At 36.5% G+C, this 8,818-nt stretch overlaps 1 protein-coding gene across 2 annotated transcripts in view; it reads left to right on the top strand.

The window, feature by feature from the left end:
• The window catches only part of APELA (apelin receptor early endogenous ligand), a 23,588-nt gene extending 15,273 nt beyond the window's left edge, over window positions 1-8,315 (top strand). The window contains exon 3 of one of the 2 annotated variants that reach the window (XM_080796969.1): window positions 7,922-8,315. The gene's annotated coding sequence lies outside the window, so the exon portion shown is untranslated. The remainder of the gene's footprint in view (window positions 1-7,921) is intronic. The other variant, XM_080796970.1, reaches the window with a different exon arrangement.
• Window positions 8,316-8,818: the final 503 nt, after the last annotated feature.

Below are 8,818 nucleotides of genomic sequence, written 5' to 3'. Positions count from 1 at the left end.
CTGTAGCTCATTGTGATTTTGATTTGCATTTCCCTAATGACTAATGATGTTGAGCATCTTTTCATGTACTTACTGGCCATTTGTCAGTCTTTGGAGAAATGTCTTTTCAAATTCTTTGCCCATTTTTCAGTTGGCTTACTTATCTTTATTGTTGAGTTATAAGCATTCTTTATACTTTGAATACAAGTACTTCATTTGCAATTATTTTCTTCCATTCTGTGGGTTGTCTTTTCACTTTCTGAGTATGATTCTTGAACACAGAAATCGTTAGTTTTTTTAAAGTCCGATTTGCCTATTTTTTCTTCGATTGCTTGTGCTTTAGGCATCATGTTTTAAAACCACTGACAAGGGGCACCTGGGTGGCTCAGTTGGTTAAGCATCTGCCTTCAGCTGAGGTCATCATCCCAGGGTCCTGGAATTGAGTCCCACATTGGGTTCCTTGAAGCAAGGAGCCTGCTTCTCCCTCTTCCTGTGCCGTTCCCCCTGCTTGTAGTCTTTCTTTCTATCTCTGACAAATAAATAAAATTAATAAATAAAAATAAAAAATAAAACCACTGATTAATCCAAGGTTACAAATATAATTTACACTTAAGTTTTCTTCTAAGAGAGTCTGTAGTTTTATCACTTACGTCTATGGCTGTGATCCATTTTTTAGAAAACTTCTTCTTTATTTTTTTAAATAAAGTCTGCCCGAACATGGGGCTCGAACTCACTACTTTAAGATTATGAGTCACATATTCTACTAACTGAGCCAGCCTGGAGCCCCTGACTAAGATCCATTTTGAGTTCAGTTTTATATGTGGTGTGTGTGTGAGGGTCCAACCTCCTGTTTCTGTGGTCATCCAGTCCTAGCACCATTTGTTTGAAAACACTGTTATTTTCCCCCATTTAATTATGCAGGCACTATTGCTGAAAATCAATTGACCATAAATGCAAGGGTTTATTTCTGGGCTCTCAATTCTATTTCATTGATCTATATGTCATTCCTTGTGCTAATACTTTTCTTTCATGATTATTGTAGTATTACAGCAAGTTTTTTTTTTAAGATTTTATCTGTTTATTTGACGGAGAGCACTAGAGGGAGAGCAAGCACAAGTGGGAGGCAGAGGGAGAGGGAGAAGCAAGCTGAGCAAGGAGCCTGCATGGGCCTGGATCCCAGGACTCTGGGATGACAACCTGAGCCAAAGGCAGACACTTTAACTGATTGAGTCACCCAAGTGCCCTATAGCAAGCCTTTTTTTTTTTTTTTTTTTTTAACTTTTTAGTTTAATCATTTGAGGGAGAGAGACAGAGAGCACAAGCAGAGGGAGAGGAGAAGCAGACTCTCCACTGAGCTGGGAGCCTGCCATGGGGCTCGATTCCAGTACCTGGAGGTCACAATCTGAGCCAAAGGCAGATGTCCAATCATCTGAGCCACTCAGGCACCCCCTATAGCAAGCTTTTATTTTATTTTTTTTAAAGATTTTTATTTATTTATTTGACAGAGAACACAAGTAGGCAGAGAGGCAGGCAGAGAGAGGAAAGGAAGCAGACTCCCCGCCAAGCAGAGAGCCCGACGCGGGGCTCGATCCCAGGACGCTGGGATCATGACCTGAGCCGAAGGCAGAGGCTCTAACCCACTGAGCCACCCAGGCACCCCCATAGCAAGCTTTTAAATAAGGATGTTTGAGTCCTTCAACTTTATAGTTCTTCAAGGTTTTTTGTTTGGTTGGTAGGTTTTGTGGTTTTTTGTGGGGTTTTTTTTGCAGGGGTGGTTTTCTGGTTGTCTTGAATTTCTATATGAAGTTTAAGATCTGCTTATGGGTTTCTGCAAAGAGCCAGCTGAGATAGGGAAACGATTATTGAATCTATAGATCAATATGGGAAGTATTGCCATCTTGACAATTAAGTTTTCCAACTCAAGACCATGAAATGTATTTCCATCTAGTCAGATTTAATTTAATTTTTTTAAACAATGTTTTGTAGTTTTTAGAATATGAGTTTTACACTTACTTTGTTTCTTAAAGTTTATTTCTTTTCTTTGAGTAATCTGCACAGTGTGGGGCTCCAACTCATAACCCCAAGATTAAGAGTCTCACACTCTACTGACTGAGCCAGCCATGCACCCCTTCACTTATTTTGTCTAATTTATTCTTAAATATTTTATTCTTTTGATGTCATTGTAAGTGGAATCTTCTTAATTTCATTTTTGAATTATTCATTGCTAGTATATAAAAATATAATTTGATTTTTGTTTATTGATCCTAAATCTTGTAAACTTGGTGAAATTTTTGATCCATTCTCATAGTTTTTAGTAGGTTCCTTAGGCTCTGTTATGTAAAACTCATGTCATCAGCGGATAGATACTTACACTTCTTTTTTCTTTTTTTTTAAGATTCTATTTTTAAGTCATCTCTATACCCAGCTTGGGGCTTGAACTCAAAACCCCAGGACCAAAAGGAACATGCTCTACTGACTGAGCCAGCCAGGCGCCCCTACTTCTTCCTTTCTAATCTGGATGTCTTTTATCTTCTTTCCTTGCCTAATTGCCCTAATTAGAATCTCCAGTACAATGTTGTATAGAATTGGTGAAAACAGTCATCTTTGTTGGTACTTGATTTTAGATGGAAAGCATTCAGTCTCTCATCATTAAGTATGTTAACTGTGGGTCTTTGTATTTGTCCTTTATCAGTTTGAAGAAGTTACCTTTAATTCTTGGTTTGTTGAAAATTTTTATCGTGAAAAGAGGAGTGTTGAGTTTTAACTGTCTTTTTCCCTCTATATCTGTTGAGATTATCATGCATTTTTTGTCTTTTGTTCTATTGAAATCATGTGTGACATTGAAATATTAAATGGTTGGGGAAAAAATTAAAAATTTGGTAAAATTCACCAGTGGAGCCATCTGGCCTAGGCCTTTTCTTTCTTTCTTTCTTTCTTTCATTTTTTTTAAAGATTTTATTTAAGTTTAATTTAACATAACTGTATTATTAGTTTCAGAGGTAGAGTTCAGTGATTCATCGGTTGCATACAACACCCAGTGCTCATTACTGCAAGTGCCCTCCTTAGGTACTGCAAGTGCTCTTCCCATCACCCAATTACCCCATCCCCCCACCAACCTCCCCTCCAGCAACCCTCAGTTTGTTTCCCATAGTTAAGAGTCTCTTATGGTTTTTTTCTCTGTTTTTGTCTTTTTTTTTTTTTTCTCCTTCCTTTCCCCTATATTCATCTGTTTTGTTTCTTAAATTCCATATATGAGTGAAATCATACGTAGGACTTTTCTTTGTGGGAAGTTTTTTAAATTGCTAATGCAGTCATTTTTATTTGTCATGGACCTAATTAGATTTTTTATTTCTGGGGTGCCTGGCTGGCTCAGTCAGTAGAGCATGTAACTCTTGATCTTGGGTTCATGAGTTCAAGCCCTACGTTGGGTGTACAGCATACTTCAAAAAAAAAAAAAAGTTTAAATTTCTTCTTAAGCAATTTTGGTAGCTTGTATCTTTTTTTTTTTTTTTTTAAGATTTTGTTTATTTAACACAGAGAGAGATACATCACAAGTAGGCAGAGAGGCAGGCAGAGACAGGGGGGAAGCAGGCTCCCTGCCAAGCAGAGAGCCCAATGAGGGGCTTGATCCCAGGACCCCAGGACCACAACCCGAGCCAAAGGCAGAGGCCTTAACCCACTGAGCCACCCAGGTGCCCCGGTAGCTTGTATCTTTTTAGGAACTTGTTCTTTCATCTAAGTTACCCAATTTTTTGGTAGACAGTTCTTCAGAATATTTCCTTATAATCTTATAAAAATGTTACTGTAAGGTTAATAGTGATGTTTTTGCTTTCGTTTCTGAGTTTAGTAATTTGAATTTTTCTTTATTCTTGGTCAGTCTAAGTAAGGTTCATTAGTTTTATTGATCTCTTCAAGGGACCAGCTTTTGGGTTTGTTCTTTTTCGTTATAGTTTCTCCATTCTTCATGTCATTTATTTCTATTTTAATCCTTACTTTTTTCTGCTTGCTTTAGGTTTTATTTGCTCTTTTTTTAGTGTGTTAAGGTGAACTGTTACCTTGCTGATAGAGATCTGTCGTCTTTTGATACAGATGTTAGAGTTACAAATTTCCTTCTAAGCATTATTTAGCTACATCCTGTAAGTTTTCATTTTCATCTCAAAGTATTTTCTTTTAAGATTGTATTTATTTATTTATTTATTTAATTGACACAGAGAGAGAGAGAGAGAGAGGGAACGCAAGCCGGTGGGGGGGGGGGATGGTGCGGGGAGAGGAAGAGGAAGAAGCAAGCAGGCTTCCTGCCCAGCAGGGATCCCAGGACCCTGGGGTCATGACTTGAGCTGAAGGCAGAGACCCAATGACTGGGCCACCCAGGAGCCCCCATCTCAAGTATTTGCTTACTTCCTTTGTGATTTCTTCTTTGATCCATTGGTTGTTCAGCAGCTTGTGGTCTATTCCCACGTATTTGTGAATTTTTCAAATTTATTTGTTCTTGATTTCTAACTTCATCCTGTTGTTGAATCATCTATTTGTCCTTTTAATTCGGTCAGTTTTTGCTTCCATGTATTTTGGGGGCTCTGTTGTTAGGTGCATGTATCTTCATAATTCTTATATCTTCCTCCATTGACTCCTTTTATCATTATGAAAGTCTTTGTCTCCAATAACTTTTGGTCTTAGAGTTTATCTGACATTAGTATATCTGCTTCAGCTGTCTTATGGTTGCTGTTTGCATATCTTTTTCTATCCTTTTAACCGATTTGTGACCTTTGAATATATGTGTGTTTTTTATACAGTTAGATTAAAAGTTTGTTTTGTTTTGTTTTACCCAGTCTGACAAGATCAGCCTTTTGAATGGATTGTTCAGTGATTGCACCTTTTTTTTTTTTTTAAAGTAGGCTCCACACCCAGCATGGGCCTTGAACTCATGAACCTGAGATCAAAAATTGCATGCTTTCCTGACTGAGCCAGCCAAGCTACCCAAATTCACATTTAATGTTATTATTGATATAGTTGGATATAGAGTTGACACTTGAACAACCTGGAATTTTGTAGCACTGACCCCCTGTGTAGTCAAAAATTCATATATAACTTTTGACTGCCCCAAAACCTAATAGCCTACTGTTGATGGGAAGCCTTACTGATAATATAAACACAGTTGATTAACGTATATTTAGTATGCTGTATGTACTATATATTGTATACTTACAGTAAAGTAAGTTAGATAAAAACAAATGTTATTAAGAAAATCATAAGGGGCACCTGGGTGGCTCAGTTGGTTGAGCATCTGGCTCTTGGTGTTTGTTGGTTTAGGTGATGACCTCGTGGATTGTGAGATTGAGACCCACTTCTGGATTCACACTCAGTGCAGAGTCTGCTTATCCCTCTGCTTCTGCCTCTGCTCTTCCCCCCACTCTCTGCTCTCGCTCTCAAAAAATAAATAAAAATCTTAAAAAAAAATCATAAGGAATAGAAAATAGATTTATAGAATCATATCAAAAAAGAATCCATGGATAAGTGGACCTGTGTAGTTCAAACCCATGTTGTTCAAGGGTCAACTGTATATCTGATATTTTACTTTCTTAGCAGTTGCTCTAGGACTTAAACAGTATACTAATTTATCAGCATCTTCCTCAGATTATGCTATTTTTTAAGTCCACGAGATACAGAAATACCTATATAGCTGTATTCTCTTTCTTTTTAATTTCACTACAGTTATACATATATATATATGTTACACATACAAATTTGTTAAAATCATTACTTTCTACAATTTTAGGTCCTTTAAGGCTGAGAGAAAGAAGGAGAAGAAATACATGTTTATAATAGAGTTATTATATTAGCCTTCTTATTTACCATTTCCAGTTCTTGTCATTAGTGGATTTTTCTGATGTCTTAGTCTATTCCGGGTGCTATAGCAAAGTACTGTAGGCTAGGTGGTATTTCTCCCAGTTCTGGAGGGTGGTTCATAGATCTCTATCTTCTCACATGGTGGAAGGTGCTAAGGAGCTCTCTGGATTCTGCTTCGTAAGAGCACTAATCCCAGCTCACTTCCTAAAGGCTTTATCTGCAAATACCATCACATTGCAAATTAGATTTAAATACCTGAATCTGGGGGGCACACAAACATTTAATCTATACCACTTGAATCAATGTTTCCATTTGCTCTGTTCTCTCAATTTCCAGAGACTTCAAAGACCTTTTTTTAAGCAGGCTCCATACTCAACGTGGAACCCAACATGGGGCTTGAACTCAAAACCCTAGATCAGGACCTGAGCTGTCAAGAGTCCAATGCTTAACCAACTGAGCCAACTAATTATTTAAAGGAGTGGCACTCCTTTAAATAATTTTTTTAAAGAGAATAGCTCAATCGGAAGAGCATATAACTCTTGATCTCGGGGTTGGGAGTTTGAGCCCTATATTGGGTGTAGAGATTATAAACAAACAAACAAACTTAAAAACATTTTTTTTTCACCAGCTAAGATTGTTTCATTAGGAGGAAGGGTCACAGAGCTCCTTGTACCATCATTTAAGAACCCTCTAGGCTTTGCACTTTCTTGTCTTTTAAGTAAGCTCTACACCTACTGTGGGGTTTGAACTCATGATCCCCAAGAAATCAGGAGTTTTTCACTCTACCAGCTAAGCCAGCCAGGTGCCTCTAGGCTGTGCGTGTTTTAAACATGGATACCTAGTAGTAAATTGCTCTGTAGAAAAGCTATGCCACCTTACATTTCCAATAGCAAGTGGTAAAAAAAAGCTATGCCACCTTACATTTCCAATAGCAAGTGGCCTTATTCTACACAGTTTTGTCAACACTGGGTGCTATCAATGTCTTTAATCTTTGCTAATCTGATAAGCAAGAAACCCTTATCATTTTATGTTCCAAATTTAGGCAGTCTGAGGTGATTTCTAAACGAGGCATACCTGCATTTTTTACTGCTATTCTTTAAAGTTGACACCTCACCATGACTATCAGGAAGGTGAAATGTTAAGGATGTGGAAGCTTCCAAAAATGAACCAAGAGAGTGCCTTATGTCTTCACGAGGAGGCCAAAACGAATTGCCTAGGGAAACCTTGATACCAATGATTGTCTTCCTGTAAAAGATCCATTTTTCTTTTTAAAAAATTAGTTACATGTTGCCCATATGTTTAAAAGTTATTGCTAAGTATTAATTTAAATAATTTCATAACATTAAAGATTTCTAGGGACCATTTTATCTGTTAAAATACCCCAAATTAAGATACTAGTTCTGGGGGTGCCTGACTGGTTCCGTCAATAGAGCATTTGATTCTTTTTTTTTTTTTTTCTTTTTTTAAGATTTATTTATTTATTTATTTGACAGTGAAAAAGAGCAGGAGCAGAGGCCGTGGCAGGTGGAGGGAGAGGAAGCAGACTCCTCACTGAGAAAGGAGCCTGATCCCGGGCTCTATCTCAAACCCCGTATTATGACCTGAGCTGAAGGCAGATGCTTAACTTGCTGAGCCATCCAGGCACCCCAGACGTGTGACTCTTTACTTAGAGATTGTGAGTTCAGGCTCCAGGTTGGGCATGGAGCCTACTTGAAAAAACATACTGGTTCTGATACGTTTTTGTTGACCTCCACATAAATTGTCTTAGCTAGTATAAATATCAAGAATCAAAATCCAAAATACTAAGAAAAATAGCTGGGACTGCTCATGTGGGTCACTGAGCAAATAGAGATTATTGGGTGAAAAATAATTCAATGAAAAAAATCTCTTTAATAACATAAATTCAGACTTGAAGAAATAGAGGTAGTTTTTCTATATTAAAAGGTAAGAAAATACAAAGTATACTGAGAGTTAACTCTCAGTACTGAAAAACATTGGTAAATTTTCATAACTCATTGTCTATTTAAAAAAATTTAGCATGGGTAAATTGGTCTGCTGGATAGCATTTCTTATGTTTCTTTCTCCTTTGCCTTCCCAGTGTAGACCTTCTCTAGATAATCGTACCTGGTCCACCAGAAGAGGAATGAAGGAAAGATACCCACCCACACCATAGTGTGATTGCTTAGAAGTTCCTGTACAAAAAGGAATCATTTTAAAGCACCTGGGATGGTTTATTAGTCTTACAGGATTCTCTTCCTGGTTTCTCTTTAAAGGGGAAAATAACAAATTCAAAAGCAATTCCAGTCTGAAGCACAATTATTTGCTTGTATAATAAAAATCTCTCATCTTTTTCTGCACATTACTGTTCCTAGAGGAGGTAAAATAAAAACACTTTTTAATGTCTTAGTACAAGAATTAAAATTTTTCTTTCATAATTCTGTAATTCTCCACAAGTATTAAAATGTTTGTATATGTTTGAGTGATTTTTTTCCAAAAATGCTAAATCTCTAATCAAATGCTTTGACCATTTGGCTTTACAGAATAAGGATACATTAATTGGTTCATTGATTATTTATATAGTGAAACTAAGAAAGAAGCTATTAATTGCTATCAATTTTATATTATAGGCTTTAATGTTTATGAAAGTATTTTTTTTATTTTGAACAATATCCATAAAGTCATAAAAGAAAGTTTAAAATACTAAGATGTTAATTTCTGAATCTGTCTCTCATCATGTAATTATAAGAAGCCAGTGTTTTATTTCTTTCCCAGTGTGAGGTCTTTCCAAGTTGTTAAATACACTCTTAATTTGTATTTATTAAAAGACTAAAGTTAGCTCAATGCCATAAAGTTTTTATTTTACTGTAAGTTAATTCCAGGTATGAAATTTTTGAAATCTTGATTAGAAATTTTGCTTGTAAACATTGTAGAGTGGAAGATAAAGTTTGGGATTGGTATACTATAAAGAATTTGAGATAGAAATTCTGAAATCACA

This window comes from Martes martes (assembly GCF_963455335.1).
Source record: "Martes martes genome assembly, chromosome: 2".
NCBI classification, from domain to species: domain Eukaryota; kingdom Metazoa; phylum Chordata; class Mammalia; order Carnivora; family Mustelidae; genus Martes; species Martes martes.
Note: the sequence above shows the minus strand (reverse complement) of the source record. Positions and strands in the feature narration are given on the sequence as shown.